The 17533-nt window shown below is 33.8% G+C and overlaps 1 long non-coding RNA gene across 1 annotated transcript; it reads right to left on the bottom strand.

Annotated features, from left to right (window-relative positions):
* Positions 1–2003: 2003 nt before the first annotated feature.
* LOC131547306 (uncharacterized) lies at positions 2004–5604 on the bottom strand. Its single transcript, XR_009272896.1, has 5 exons — positions 5544–5604; positions 5199–5303; positions 4956–5028; positions 4169–4262; positions 2004–2056 (listed from the first exon to the last, which is right to left on the bottom strand). It is a non-coding gene; the product is annotated as an uncharacterized LOC131547306 (long non-coding RNA).
* Between the last annotated feature and the right edge of the window lie 11929 nt (positions 5605–17533).

Here is a 17533-nt window from a genome sequence, read left to right on the forward strand (position 1 = left end):
AGATTGACTTTAGATGTTGATGTTTTAGTTTTGTTTGAATTACCATTATCGAGGTCAGTGTTTGCTTTAGTTGGGCTCTTGACCCTTGACTTAAAACGTCACAGTTCTTTTGGCTGCCATAACAGTGTGTTTGTTTAGACATGTTAGTTATGGCAATCAGGTGTCGTTGGTTTGACTTCTATAAAGAAATCACCAGCATTTAGTGATGCACATAACTGGTTTCATGCAGAGCATTGTCATTGAGTGATTAAAGTCTATTTTGTTCACATAAAATATAAAGCTTGATCCATCAGTTTTAAGATTAATCTGAAAGACTTTTGAAAGTAAATCGGCACTGAAAGGTTAAAACTGCATTATCATACAGACATCAAGACTCAGCGTATGAATCTCAACAATGGTGACAATCAACGTATTCAGATAAACAGATACTCTGTGAACATTACAAAACAAGCTACTAAAAGTCACAACAAAATAGCAAAACAAAAGGAAATGGTAAGAATAAAAGAAAATACTAAGACAACTGCATAATTTATTCATGTCGCATTGCATGCTGGGAGCCATGGATGAGTTTTGATTGGTGCTCCCAGAATGCACTGCAAAATGGAGCTTTATGTTGATTGTCACCATTATTGAGATTCATATGCTGATTCTTGAAGTCTGTGTGATGAAGAAAAGTACATTTTCAGTGCAGAATAAGTTTCAAAAGTCTTTCAGATTAAACTTTCAGGTCGTTATGTACAGAATCTCAATAACAAAGTTAACTAATAAATCTATCAGTGACTATACTCCAAATTAATTCAGTTACTCAAGCCACTACCCAGCTAACAAATTTATGTTCTGAGAACGTTTTTGTAACGTTCTGTTTTGGTTGTGGGAACGTTATTTGGAATGTTCCAAAAATGTGGAAATGTCCAGTTTGTCCAGACGTTGCTAGAACGTTATTTGATGGTTAGCATAACGGTCCTACAACATTCTTGCAACCTACATTTCATTTAAAAATATAACGTTCTATGAACGTTTATTTGGAACATTCCAAGAACGTTAAAATGTCCAGTTTGCTTAACGTTCCTACAACGTTCTTGCAACCTAAATTTCACTAAAAATATAACGTTCTATGAACGTTTATTTGGAACATTCAAAGAACGTTAAAATGTCGTTTGCTTAACGTTCCTAGAGCGTTATTTTATGGTTGGCATAACGTTCCTGCAACGTTCTTGCAACCTACATTTCATTTAAAAATATAACGTTCTATGAACGTTTATTTGGAACATTCCAAAAACGTTAAAATGTCCAGTTTGCTTAACGTTCTTAGAACATTTTATGGTTAGCATAACGTTCCTGCAACCTAAATTTAATTAAAAAATATAACGTTCTATGAACTTTTATTTGGAACATTCCAAAAACGTTAAAATGTCCAGTTTGCTTAACGTTGCTAGAACGTTATTTTATGGTTAGCATAACTTTCCTGCAATGTTCTTGCAACCTAATTTTCATTAAAAATATAATGTTCTATTAACGTTTATTTGGAACATTCCAAGAACGTCAAAATGTCCAGTTTGCCTAACGTTGCTAGAACATTATTTTATGGTTAGCATAATGTTCCTACAACTTTATTTCCACCTACATTTTCTTAAAAATACAACACCCTAAAAACATTTATTTGGAACATTACAAAGTTTAGTTTAATAAAATGTTATTTTAAGATTAGCAGTATTGCAACATTCGCTTTCAACATCATTTTTATTAACACAACCTTCCAGATACGAGCAAGTATATAATTACATGTGCATTTCAACAGGTATCTGAATTATTAAAGATAATCACTTTCAAAAAGTTAATTAACACATTAAAACAAATTGGTGAAATTTGCATATCATGTAAAATAATAATAATAATAATAATATGTAGTTTAATATTTATGACAATGAACTATAACTTCACAGCTAAATATAAACTATGAAATTAACATTTAATAATTGAGAACTTCTATATGAATTTGAGTGTGGGGTGTGGGTGCTGAAAACTGTGGTCCATGTCCCGTCTCTCCACGCTCCATCTATAAAGTAAACAGATTGGCTGATGTTACAAAGTGATATTACAAAATGCCTATAAAATAATTAGTGTGGCTATGCCAAAAAAATTATTAGGATCTGTGCTGCGAGTTCTACAAATATTACATTACTCAAGAGTCAAAGGTAGTTTCATTTGACTTGGCATATGTTACTTTCAATGACAAGCTACTAGCAGCATTAAGAAAAACGTCTTCTGAAGCATCATTAGATTAAGAAAAATATAAACATTCAAATAATACATTTTCATCGTGTCACTTCCGAAAAACAATTTTTAGGTCAACATAAATTGACCTAATTTATTCATCTTGATAGGTATACACATGCACACTACTGGAAATACATCATAATAGGGTAGTTAAGTCAACTGCAATTTCCATTTTATACCAATTTGAAACAGGAAAATCCTTCAAATATAGTTAACATTTAGAAGTCATCAATAAAGTTATTAAATGGCAAAAGTTGCCTTGTTACATGTTATTAGCTGATAAACTGTTACATGAACTCAGTTAAGGAAGGAAACTCAGAGATAAAACAGGTAAGATTAATAGGTTCTAGTAGGTGTTTCTGTGTAGGGATGCTAGCATTGACCCATTAACTGACAGTAAGAATTTTCGCTATTAACACATCAGTTAAATTGTTAAGGAATAATTTGTAATGTTTTCCTTTAAAAAAAAAATGCTGCATGGATTAAAAAAACTGCATTGTCAAAATGGCATTCAGAGCAAAAAAACAAGTTACACTCAAGTTGTTAGTTAATGCTTTAAATTTTACAGGTATTCAGAAACAAGATAAATAACAGAAGGTATAAGTATCTTTTTTTATTATGTGTCAAAGCCTAAACTAGTGCTGGGCGGTATACCGGTTCATACCGAATACCGGTGTTTATTTTTCTTATGATATTAATTTTTAAAATACCGCAATACCGGTGTTATTTAAATAACGTTCGGAACGCGACACACTGTTTGAGAGGGGTCTCTTTTCACTGTTGCATTGTGGCGAGAACGCAGCTGTATGTGTTACAAAGCGTGAAGGTTCTGAAGCTGTAGAACTAGTAGAACGTGATGAGAAGAACTCATCCACAATATCCACCGCGCACTGCCATCAGCTCCCGCGTCTCACACATAAGAGCGTGACTTTAGCACTATATTTAGCAACTTTCAGACCCTTTTAGCGGCTCTTTTCCATAGAATATACAAACTAACAAACCTAGCGAATTTTTTGGATAAACCTTAGCTATGCTTCAGTTGGAAGAAGTGGCCAGTGCTGCCCCGCGAGCGTGAGATCTGACACTTCTGACTTTTGCAGACCTTCTGACACTTCCGCATTTGTCGCCTCTCTCTGTGTCTGTTCTGTGCAGTGCGAGCGGCAGAGAAGCACCGCATTCACCGCGACTGTTTGGAATTATAAATATGAGCATAGTTCGTCTGTTAATATTATGCACTTTTTTTGTTTTGTTTGTTTACTCAGAAGCAGGCAGTGCGCTGCATGAGACAAAAAAGTAATATAGTCAAAACTACCGCGTAGCTGCTCTTTAGTGTAACGCTAGATGCATGTGGATTTTATCAGATGATGTTGTGATTATAAATGAGAGTGACTCCAGGTTAACATGTATTAATGAGTCGTGTTTAGTCACTATTTAGTGTGGAATTTTTCTACAATATTTTCTCATCATGACAGTAAAATAGGGCATTCTAAGTCAATCTACTGCAGTTTTTCCTCTCTCAATCAGTAGAAAATGTGGTTAACACCCGGTCATGCATGAAAAAAATAAATACCGTCATATACCGTGAAACCGGTATAATTTTGAAAAATACCGTGATATAAATTTTTGGTCATACCGCCCAGCACTAGCCTAAACTATAAACTTTTAGAAGCTTGAAAATAAAGACTTCCAATGGAAAGACAAAAATGATGAATGAAAATCAAAAATAAAAACATTTGTTTGAAGATGAATGAAATTCATTCAAAATGAATTTGGAACAACATGAGCAAACCATGACAGATTTTTTTTTTTTTTTTTTTTAACTATGCTGATCTCAGTTAAAATTTTTAAATGTTGCCAAGTAAATATAAAGTTGTCCTGACATGTGTCCTACCTTGTGTATCTTGAAACAATCTGCAGAGACTACTTTTCAGATAGTAGTAGATCTGCCAGGATCATAACTTGAATGGCTGATGCCATTATTGTCCCTGAAGACAAAACACAAAATTAGAGAAATTTAACTCACAATTAAGCAACATTTATGGACAGCTTATTTTTATGAATCATAAGACAATTTTTAACCACTACAAACTTAGCATTAGCAATTACCTGACATCTTTACAAGAAAACAAAGCAACTTTAGGATAAGGGAAAGTAGAAGTTTTTTTTCCCCCATCTATATTAGTTAAGTATATAAATGTATAACTATAATCAGAACTTAAGACTTCACTGGTATTCTTCTGAAGCAACACAAAATACCAAAAGACTTTGACGGAATGATAGACAAACTGAAATTTAAGATGTTATTCACTCTGCCAATTCAGTCTGAATCAAATTGGTGGCACACTACATTACATCAAACATGACTGGTCTTTAGATGTCATTCTTGTGGGATGTTAGTTTGTTATTTTTCATCTGTATTGTGTAACGTAATTCACAATTTGATCTTTAGGTTTAAATTTCAATCTAATATTCACAAAACAAAAGTATACTATTGCTTCAGAAGACTTAACATTTGTGCTGCTGGTCATTTCTGGTCATCATTACATCTGCATTAATAGCAACTCATCAAAATATAAAAACTGAAGAACGATGAATTTAAATAACTGTTTATAAGGTGACAAATTACATCTTGTACAACACTAAAGCCCATCAATTTGTTTAATGTGAATTCTACTTACTTTATTTTAGGCTCATATTAGTATCAGCCGTCTTGTTGCAAATGACATCACACCACCCCTCGCTGCCTTTGCTCTGAAAAGATTGATTTCAAAAGCATGACAACAATTTGTTAGTATGAATTTTAAGAAAGACAGTGAGGAGCAAATAACATGGATATTCTAGATGAAACTGACAAAGCGGATAATAATGATTAACTAAAAGTTTAAATGCATTGTAATACAGAGAATATGTCTTTGCTTTACCTCGCTTGAGAACTGTGGCGAGTGACGGTTACAGATGACGACATCCTGTCAGCTGTCTCTCCAGTTTAAAAATACAATTGGCGGGACTCGTTTGTCTGTGTCCAGCTGTGAGAAACCACACACACACACACACACACACACACCTTAATTTATCACTGACAAACTGTTGTGTATAACACTGCATATTTAACACTTGCAGTTGATAACTTTGATGTGGTTGTCCTTGCTTCTTTGCTAGCTAACATTACAATGATAACTGAGCTGGTTAATCTTCAGATAAAATTGACAAAACACAAAATAACGTTCAAAAGTGCTTTAAATAGGAATAAAAAAGTGAATGCTTACCTGTTATTTTCCGTGACGGCGTCGCGAGCCATCCGGCTGTGATCCAGTGACTGTGAGCTGTGGGGGAGGGGCGGATGTGACTGACTGAAAAATGCGCGGTTTTTGAAAAACACCGGATAATATTTTGTCTCGAGTAAAATTAATTTCTTTAAAAGGATTGATCTATGCTTAATATGAAACAGATTTATGTATTTATTGTATTATCTTTAGTTATGAAGGCTATTTAATTAATATTGAAAGAGATAAAGCAAACGTGATTTCTAGAAAAACAATGTTAGAAATCATGAATTAAGCAAATTTTTCTTTAAAATATTTTGTGGTCAGCCATTTAAACATAATAACCATATGGTAGATTAAATTAATTTATACTTATTTAGATTGAGTTCCCCTTAACCTAATTAGATTTTGAGTTCACATCACATATATATTGAGTTGAAATAACTTTTTTTGTTAAATTAACTAATTTAATTTAGCAAATGCCACTGATTTACAGTGTATGACATTTCACTATATGCCTATGACTTCAAAAAGTTATAAAAGATATATAATTAATAATGATAAAGTATATAATTATAAAAGATTCAGTGACTTTGCCACATCCTAATCGAGGTTGTAGTTTCATATTTAAATACATTTTAATTTTCTATCATATTCTGTTCTATTCTTGTTTTATATAGCCTATACGTTTTTTTTTTTTTCTAAAGATGTTTCTCCCAACATTATGGTAATGTTAATAAAGTAGCCTGAAATCATAAGGACATGAATACTGTTCTCAGAATGTTTTGATAACAACATAATAACATTTAGCAATTAATTATTAATTTAGAAATTATATTACATTACAATAACGTTCTAAGAATGTTGTTCTAAAATGTTTTCTCTCAACATTATGAGAACGTTCATTAAGTACAAATAACGTCTAAAGACGTTCCAAGAACATTGTTCTAAGAACGTTTTCTATCAGCGTCATAAGAACATTCATCAAGTACAAATAACGTCCTAAAGACGTTCCAAGAATGCTGATTTTAGAATATTTTCTACACAGTAAAACCTCCAGTGTTAAATCAACACTCCCAGTGTATATATAATCCACACTCAGAGTGTTAAAAAAGTAACACTGAAGCAGTGTTAAAGTTAATGAGATAATTAGTGTAGTAATTGAGTGATGATTGAGCATTAATGAAGAACACCTGCTGTTAACAAACTGAATCACTGAAAGAAAGAGAAAAAAAGAGACAAGACGAGCAGAAATACAAGAACTACAACTGACTTCAGTCACAGCCTTAGATTAAATAAACACAAGAAAGAAGACATTAAATCTCTCACGATCTCAGCAGAGGATGATTAATAAACAACTCCACAAACATCATCACCAGCTTCACACGTTACTAACCAGACTGACTTTGGATGTTGATGTTTTAGTTTTGTTTGAATTACCATTATCGAGGTCAGTGTTTGCTTTAGTTGGGCTCTTGACCCTTGACTTAAAGCATTACAGTTACTTTGGCTGCCATGCCTGCGTGTTCGTTTAGACATGTGAGCTGTGGGGAGGGGCGGATGTGACTGACTGAAAAATGCGCGCGGTTTTTGAAAAACACCCGGATAATATTTTGTCTCGAGTAAAATTAATTTCTTTAAAAGGATTGATCTATGCTTAATATGAAACAGATTTATGTATTTATTGTATTATCTTTAGTTATGAAGGCTATTTAATTAATATTGAAAGAGATAAAGCAAACGTGATTTCTAGAAAAACAATGTTAGAAATCATGAATTAAGCAAATTTTTCTTTAAAATATTTTGTGGTCAGCCATTTAGACATAATAACCATATGGTAGATTAAATTAATTTATACTTATTTAGATTGAGTTCCCCTTAACCTAATTAGATTTTGAGTTCACATCACATATATATTGAGTTGAAATAACTTTTTTTGTTAAATTAACTAATTTAATTTAGCAAATGCCACTGATTTACAGTGTATGACATTTCACTATAGGCCTATGACTTCAAAAATTTATAAAAGATATATAATTAATAATGATAAAGTATATAATTATAAAAGATTCAGTGACTTTGCCACATCCTAATCGAGGTTGTAGTTTCATATTTAAATACATTTTAATTTTCTATCATATTCTGTTCTATTCTTGTTTTATATAGCCTATACGTTTTTTGTTTTTTTTTCTAAAGATGTTTCTCCCAATATTATGGTAATGTTAATAAAGTAGCCTGAAATCATAAGGACATGAATACTGTTCTCAGAATGTTTTGATAACAACATAATAACATTTAGCAATTAATTATTAATTTAGAAATTATATTACATTACAATAACGTTCTAAGAATGTTGTTCTAAAATGTTTTCTCTCAACATTATGAGAACGTTCATTAAGTACAAATAACGTCTAAAGACGTTCCAAGAACATTGTTCTAAGAACGTTTTCTATCAGCGCCATAAGAACATTCATCAAGTACAAATAACGTCCTAAAGACGTTCCAAGAATGCTGATTTTAGAATATTTTCTACACAGTAAAACCTCCAGTGTTAAATCAACACTCCCAGTGTATATATAATCCACACTCAGAGTGTTAAAAAGTAACACTGAAGCAGTGTTAAAGTTAATGAGATAATTAGTGTAGTAATTGGTGATGATTGAGCATTAATGAAGAACACCTGCTGTTAACAAACTGAATCACTGAAAGAAAGAGAAAAAAAGAGACAAGACGAGCAGAAATACAAGAACTACAACTGACTTCAGTCACAGCCTTAGATTAAATAAACACAAGAAAGAAGACATTAAATCTCTCACGATCTCAGCAGAGGATGATTAATAAACAACTCCACAAACATCATCACCAGCTTCACACGTTACTAACCAGACTGACTTTGGATGTTGATGTTTTAGTTTTGTTTGAATTACCATTATCGAGGTCAGTGTTTGCTTTAGTTGGGCTCTTGACCCTTGACTTAAAGCATTACAGTTACTTTGGCTGCCATGCCTGCGTGTTCGTTTAGACATGTTAGTTATGGCGAAAAGAAAAAAAGCCAAGAGAAAATGTGATCAGTAGTTGGTTACGTTTATAAAGATGTAATCAGGGTATAGTGGCTTGAGTAACTGAATTAATTTGGAGTATAGTCACTGATAGATTTATTAGTTAACTTTGTTATTGAGATTCTGTACATAATGACCTGAATGTTTAATCTGAAAGACTTTTGAAACTTATTCTGCACTGAAAATGTACTTTTCTTCATCACACAGACTTCAAGAATCAGCATATGAATCTCAATAATGGTGACAATCAACATAAAGCTCCATTTTGCAGTGCATTCTGGGAGCACCAATCAAAACTCATCCATGGCTCCCAGCATGCAATGCGACATGAATAAATTATGCAGTTGTCTTAGTATTTTCTTTTATTCTTACCATTTCCTTTTGTTTTGCTATTTTGTTGTGACTTTTAGTAGCTTGTTTTGTAATGTTCACAGAGTATCTGTTTATCTGAATATGTTGATTGTCACCATTGTTGAGATTCATACGCTGATTCTTGATGTCTGTATGATAATGCAGTTTTAACCTTTCAGTGCTGATTTACTTTCAAAAGTCTTTCAGATTAATCTTAAAACTGATGGATCAAGCTTTATATTTTATGTGAACAAAATAAATTTTAATCACTCAGTGACAATGCTCTGCATGAAACCAGTTATGTGCATCACTAAATGCTGGTGATTTCTTTATAGAAGTCAAACCAACGACACCTGATTGCCATAACTAACATGTCTAAACAAACACGCTGTTATGGCAGTCAAAGGAACTGTAATGTTTTAAGTAAAGGGTCAAGAGCCCAACTAAAGCAAACACTGACCTCGATAATGGTAATTCAAACAAAACTAAAACATCAACATCTAAAGTCAATCTGGTTAGTAACGTGTGAAGCAGGTGATACTGTTTGTGGAGTTGTTTAATCATCCTCGGCTGAGATCTTGAGAGATTTAATGTCTTCTTTTATCTTGTGTTGATTTCATCTAAGGCCGTGGTTGAAGTCAGTTGTAGATCTTGTTTTTCTGCTCGTTTCGTCTCTTTTTTTCAATGGTTCAGTTTGTTAACAGCAGGTGTTCTTCATTAATGCTCAATCATCACTCAATTACTAAACTAATTATCTCATTAACTTTAACACTGCTTCAGTGTTACTTTTTTAACACTATGAGTGTGGATTATATATACACTGGGAGTGTTGATTTAACACTGGAGGTTTTACTGTGTATCAACATTATGAGAACGTTCATTAAGTACAAATAACGTCCTAAACACGTTCCAAGAACGTTGTTCTAAGAAAGTTTTCTATCAGAGTTATAAGAACATTCATCAAGTATAAATAACGTCCTAAAGACGTTCCAAGAACGCTGATTTTAGAATGTTTTCTATCAACATTATGAGAACGTTCATTAAGTACAAATAACGTCCTAAACACGTTCCAAGAACATTGTTCTAAGAACGTTTTCTATCAGCGTCATAAGAACATTCATCAAGTACAAATCACATCCTAAAGACGTTCCAAGAACGTTGTTCTAAGAACGTTTTCTATCAGAGTTATAAGAACATTCATCAAGTACAAATGACGTCCTAAAGACATTCCAAGAATGTTGTTCTAAGAACGTTTTCTATCAGAGTTATAAGAACATTCATCAAGTACAAATAACGTCCTAAAGACGTTCCAAGAACGTTGTTCTAAGAACGTTTTCTATCAGAGTTATAAGAACATTCATCAAGTACAAATGACGTCCTAAAGGCGTTCCAAGAACGTTGTTCTAAGAACGCTTTTCTATCAGAGTTATAAGAACATTCATCAAGTACAAATAACGCCCTAAAGACATTCCAAGAATGTTGTTCTAAGAACGTTTTCTATCAACATTATGAGAACGTTCATTAAGTACAAATAACGTCCTAAACACGTTCCAAGAACATTGTTCTAAGAACGTTTTCTATCAGCGTCATAAGAACATTCATCAAGTACAAATCACATCCTAAACACGTTCCAAGAACGTTGTTCTAAGAACGTTTTCTATCAGAGTTATAAGAACATTCATCAAGTACAAATGACGTCCTAAAGACGTTCCAAGAACGCTGATTTTAGAACGTTTTCTATCAACATTATGAGAACGTTCATTAAGTACAAATAACGTCCTAAACACGTTCCAAGAACATTGTTCTAAGAACGTTTTCTATCAGCGTCATAAGAACATTCATCAAGTACAAATCACATCCTAAAGACGTTCCAAGAACGTTGTTCTAAGAACGTTTTCTAACAGAGTTATAAGAACATTCATCAAGTACAAATGACGTCCTAAAGACATTCCAAGAATGTTGTTCTAAGAACGTTTTCTATCAGAGTTATGAGAACGTTCATTAAGTACAAATAACGTCCTAAACACGTTCCAAGAACATTGTTCTAAGAACGTTTTCTATCAGCGTCATAAGAACATTCATCAAGTACAAATCACATCCTAAAGACGTTCCAAGAACGTTGTTCTAAGAACGTTTTCTAACAGAGTTATAAGAACATTCATCAAGTACAAATGACGTCCTAAAGACATTCCAAGAATGTTGTTCTAAGAACGTTTTCTATCAGAGTTATAAGAACATTCATCAAGTACAAATAACGTTCTAAAGACGTTCCAAGAACGTTGTTCTAAGAACGTTTTCTATCAGAGTTATAAGAACATTCATCAAGTACAAATGACGTCCTAAAGACGTTCCAAGAACCTTGTTCTAAAGAACGTTTTCTATCAGAGTTATAAGAACATTCATCAAGTACAAATAACGTCCTAAAGACGTTCCAAGAACGTTGTTCTAAGAACATTTTCTATCAGAGTTATAAGAACATTCATCAAGTACAAATAACGTCCTAAACACGTTCCAAGAACCTTGTTCTAAGAACGTTTTCTATCAGAGTTATAAGAACATTCATCAAGTACAAATAACGTCCTAAACACGTTCCAAGAACGTTGTTCTAAGAACATTTTCTATCAGAGTTATAAGAACATTCATCAAGTACAAATAACGTCCTAAACACGTTCCAAGAACATTGTTCTAAGAACGTTTTCTATCAGCGTCATAAGAACATTCATCAAGTACAAATCACATCCTAAAGACGTTCCAAGAACGTTGTTTTAAGAACATTTTCTATCAACGTTACAAGAACATTCATCAAGTACAAATCACATCCTAAAGACGTTCCAAGAACGTTGTTTTAAGAACATTTTCTATCAACGTTACAAGAACGTTCAAGTACAAATGACGTCCTAAAGACATTCCAAGAACGCTGATTTTAGAACGTTTTCTATCAACATTATGAGAACGTTCATTAAGTACAAATAACGTGCTAAACACGTTCCAAGAACATTGTTCTAAGAACGTTTTCTATCAGAGTTATAAGAACATTCATCAAGTACAAATGACGTCCTAAAGACGTTCCAAGAACGTTGTTCTAAGAACGTTTTCTATCAACGTTACAAGAACGTTAACAACGTTATAAGAATGTTCCAAAAACATTATTTTAATAACGTTTTGTACTAACATTAACACAACTTTTAAAGAACGTTAGTGAATGTTCTGGGAACGTTCCCTGTTAGCTGGGTATACGCTGATTACATCTTTATAAACGTAACCAACTACTGATCACATTTTCTCTTGGCTTTTTTTCTTTTCGCCATAACTAACATGTCTAAACAATCACGCAGTTATGGCAACCAAAGTAACTGTAATGCTTTAAGTCAAGGGTCAAGAGCCCAACTAAAGCAAACACTGACCTCGATAATGGTAATTCAAACAAAACTAAAACATCAACATCCAAAGTCAGTCTGGTTAGTAACGTGTGAAGCTGGTGATGATGTTTGTGGATTTGTTTATTAATCATCCTCTGCTGAGATCGTGAGATATTTAATGTCTTCTTTCTTGTGTTGATTTCATCTAAGGCTGTGACTGAAGTCAGTTGTACACTGTAAAAAATATATTTGTTTCAAAATATTACATGCAATATTATTAAATTCAACACATTAAAATTAATTAGAATTAATCAAATTAAATGCTAACAATTAACCATTCAAAATGAGTAAAATAGCATGAAAAAATTAAGTAAAATTCAAACAAAAATATTCGTTTCATTGGACAAAAAACACTATGCTAATGATACTATGTTATGCATGTCAGGCCAGTAGTTGGCGATCAAGAAACACTGCGCAAAAACGTAATATGCATGCATATGACGTCACCTTTTTCGTAAATTCATGTTTTTGTTGTTTACATGGAGATGATACAGGCATCGTGTTCAAAAGCTTGTGTTTCCAGGCCTCCAAAACTGAATTATTGAAGACACCTGATGTTAACACAGAATCACTGAAGGAGAAACTCATGTTTTACCATTGGGTCACCATCACAGTGGTCAATGTTTGCTTTAGTTGGGCTCTTGACCCTTTAACGTTAGATTTTGTTTGGCTGCTGTTATAGAGTTAAACAACAGTTAGACAAGCCAAATGAGAAGGTGGTTTGGTGGTGTTATGTATTGTCATCATCATCATTTGACCTGAGTCTCTGAACTCTTTTAGAGCTTAATCTCTGAATTAGATTTACTTTGATTACAGCAGTCCTGTAATTCTACAGCATAAAATCTGAAATTTTCAGTATAATCCAAAGGGTTTTTTAAAAATAGTTCTGATCCCAGGAGAAAAAAAAAACATTTTTTAGGCACATTCTGACATAAAGAATCAGAGTATGAATCTCAACAACGGTGATAAACAACATATTCAGATAAACAGATCAACTCTGAACTTCACAAAACAAACTACTAAAAATATGCAATGCATGATGGGAGCTATTGATGAGTTTTCATTGGTGGCACCCAGAATGCACTGCAACATTTGATGGTCACCATTGTTGAGGTTCTCACGCTGATACTTGATGTCTGTGTGCCTAGATGAAAGCTTTTTTTTATTATTTGATCAGGAGAGCTCTTAAAAATCTGTTTATGCTGAAAATTCCAAATATTACACTGTACAATCACAGGATGGCATAAATTGATACGGTAAATCCAACTCACAGATTCAGGTCTGATGATGATGTCAAAACATAACCAACACCACCAGATCACCTTTTCTCTTGGCTTGTCTTAACTGTTGTCTAACTCAGTTACAGCAGCCAAACAATAGCTAATGTTAAAGGGTCAAGAGCCCAACTAAAGCAAACATTGACCACCGTGACGGTGACCCAATGGTAAAACATGATTTTCTCCTTCAGTGATTCTGTGTTAACATCAGGTGTCTTCAATAATTCAGTTTTGGGGGCCTGGAAACACAAGCTTTTGAACACGATGCCTGTATCATCTCCATGTAAACAACAAAAACATGAATTTGTGAAAAAGGTGACGTCATGTGCATGCATATTACGTTTTTGCGCAGTGTTTCTTGATCGCCAACTACTGGCCTGACATGCATAACATAGTATCATTAGCATAGTGTTTTTTGTCCAATGAAATAAATATTTTTGTTTGAATTTTACTTAATTTTTTCATGCTATTTTACTCATTTTGAATGGTTAATTGTTAGCATTTCATTTGATTAATTCTAATTAATTTTAATGTGTTGAATTTAATTAATAATATTGCATGTAATATTTTGAAACAAATATATTTTTTACAGTGTAGTTCTTGTATCGTCTTGTCTCTTTTTTTCTCTTTCTTTCAGCGATTCAGTTTGTTAACAGCAGGTGTTCTTCATTAATGCTCAATCATCACTCAATTACTAAACTAATTATCTCATTAACTTTAACACTGCTTCAGTGTTACTTTTTTAACACTCTGAGTGTGGATTATATATACACTGGGAGTGTTGATTTAACACTGGAGGTTTTACTGTGTATCATAACGTAACTACATGTAAACGGTATTTGGTGGTTTTTAGTTGGAAAACCAGCTGTTTTCTAGCATTCGAGTTAACCATGGATAACCCTGAAATCATAGAAAAAGGATTGGAGATGAATTTCATTTACAAATAGCCTAAGGTAGGAATGTGCATACTTTTAAATCGACACCTGCCATGGTGTTTTCCTCATTGAGTGTGTCCTAAAAGCGATGGGGGGGTGGTGGTGTCTTAATCTTAGCACTCAGCACTTGGGTAAAGTTGGTTTCATATTCGCACATTCGGACTTCCGCGTTCAATAACTTTGTTAATCTGCATCAAAAAAGGCTAATTTCGGTCAGTTATCATTACCGACTACTATGAGCACAAAGCAGAACACATTTTTCTGTAGAACTCAACGTTTTAAAGACGCTGATAAACACGCTTACCTCTATGGAGTGTCGTTCATCTGAGGGACCGTCTACAAATAACATGTTTCGATCACTACAGCCTGCAACGATTTACTGTCCATGGTACTAAAGTCATATAGAGGAGGTTTATTTGGACAAACTCTTACATTTTAAACAGCTGAAACAAATACTTTAATATTTATAATTGTTTAAAATGTTTTTAAAGTATTTTGTAATTTTCTAGTTATCATGTTCAGTTATTAATTCTAACTGTAGTGATGTGTCAGGAATGTTTATCATCTTGATCTTGTATGTTACAAAGGGATATTTATTAATTTGCTTTGTCAGACACATAACTGTTGTAACAGCACAGTACTCAAGTCAAAATACCCCACAAGGTGGCAGGTGTTGTCCAGCAGAGGAAACTACTGTTGCATTCATACAGCATTTTTTTTCTAGTAAAGTGTTTATTAAAAGTACATATTTATATCAAATCTATAGTTTTGTTCTCTATTGATTATAAAACCTATTCAGCTCAGGATGCACAAATACACTAATGAAAATAAATGTATTGCAAAGTTCTTCAACAGGGAGTTTTGTTTTATATATATTGTATAACAAAACGGAGTGTCTATTCACACTAAGTGCAAATATACCGTCTTATTGGCAGAAGCTATTTACACTAAATCTGCCCACCAAGGTGTGATTGGGATAGTCAATACTATAAAAGACATATATAAGAGTGTGTCTCCAGTGGCGTGTCATAAAATGCATGCTTTTTGACGTGATCGACCCGAGTTCGAGACCGTGTTTTGGCAAACTTTTTTTCTCCCTTTTCAAATCTCATATCGCATCGGAAAGGCATTTAGCTCATAGGAAAGCTAAGGAAATAATCAAAAAGTTGAAAATAAAGTATTGGTTAGGGTAGGTGTAGGGAGGGCTTTATTAAATGGATGCAACCTCATTGGGATAATAATTTAAATTAGAATTATAATTTACACTCAATACGTTATTGCATACTGTTTTATAATGTACTACAATACTGAAGTGCAGATAATTGCCACTATTTGCAATAAGTAGTATAAATAGCAGAAAATCCTGCTACTTTAACATAGTGTAAATAGCATATCATTAACATATACTGCTATTTTCACTTAGTGTAAATAGAATCCATTGCACTTGGCCACAGCCATATATATATATATATATATATATATATAATGTATATGTGTGTGTGTGTGTGTGTGTGTGTGTGTGTGTGTGTGTGTATACAGTGCCTTGTGAAAGAATTCAAACCCCCTCATTTTTTTCACTTTTTGTTATGTTATAGCCTTATGTTAAACTGCTTTAAATTACTTTTTCCGCACATCAATCTACACTATATACACCATTACGACAAAGTAAATAACCGGTTTTTAACATCTTTGCAAATTTATTAAAGATAAAAAACTTAAATGATTCCATTGCATGTGTATTCATACCCTTATCTGGGACAGTTGAAATTTAGCTTAGGAGTATTCATTTTGCTTGTAAATGTTACCACACTTTGAGTGAAGTTAACCTGTGGCAAATTCAATTGAATGGGAATGATTTGGAAAGGCATACATGTCTTAATAAAAGGTCTAACAGCTGAGAATGCATATTAGAGCAAAGACCAAGCCCTGAAGTAAAAAAAACTAAAACTAAAAATGCCTGTATAGCTCAGAGACAGGATTGCATCAAACCACACATCTGGGGAAGAGTTCAGAAAAAAAATGCTGCTGCATTGAAGTTTCACAGAAGTGTGTAGCCTCCATTATCCATAATGGAAGACATTTGGAACAACCAGGACTCTTCCTAGAACTGGCCTCCTGGACAAACTGAGCAACTGATGGAGAAGGGCTTTGGTTAGAGTGGTGATCAACAACCTGATAGTCACTCTAGTCGAGCTCCATGATCATATGCAGATGGGAGAAACCTACAGAAGGACAAACATCACTGCAACACCCCACCGATCTGGGCTTTATGGCAGTGTGGCCAGACTCAATCCTCTCCTCAGTGAAGACACATGAACACACACTTGGAATTTGCAAAAAAGCACCTAAAGGACCCTCAGACTGTGAGAAACAAGATTCTCTGGTCTGATTAACCTGAATTCCAAGCATCATGTTTGAAGGAAACCAGCTCTGATCATCACCTGCAGAGTAGCATGCCAAAAGTAAAGTGTGCTGGTAGCAGTCTCATGCTGTGGGGATGTTTTTCAGCAGCATGGACTGAGGGACTCGTCAGAGAAGAAGAAAAGCTCAATGCAGCAAAATATTGAGATAACCTTAATGAAAACCCAGTCCAGAGCATTCACAACCTCAGACTGGGCAGAAGGTTCACCTTCCAACAGGACAATGACCCTAAGCACAGCAAGAGTGGCTTATAGACAGCTCTGTGAATGTCCATTGAGTGGCCCAACCACAGCCTGGGCTTGAACCCAATCAAATATTTCTGGAGAAACCTGAAAATGTGCATCTGCCCCAATCCAGCCTGACAGAGCTTAAGAGGTGAACAGGTGAGAGAATGGCAGATAATTGCCAGATGATGATGATGATCAAAGCTTGTCGCATCAAACAAAAAAGACTTGAGGCTCTAAAGGTGCTTCAGCTAAGTACTGAGTTAAGGGTATGAATACTTATGCAATGTACTTATTTCAGTGTTTT

The sequence above is a fragment of the Onychostoma macrolepis genome, chromosome 01 (assembly GCF_012432095.1).
Source record: "Onychostoma macrolepis isolate SWU-2019 chromosome 01, ASM1243209v1, whole genome shotgun sequence".
NCBI lineage: Eukaryota > Metazoa > Chordata > Actinopteri > Cypriniformes > Cyprinidae > Onychostoma > Onychostoma macrolepis.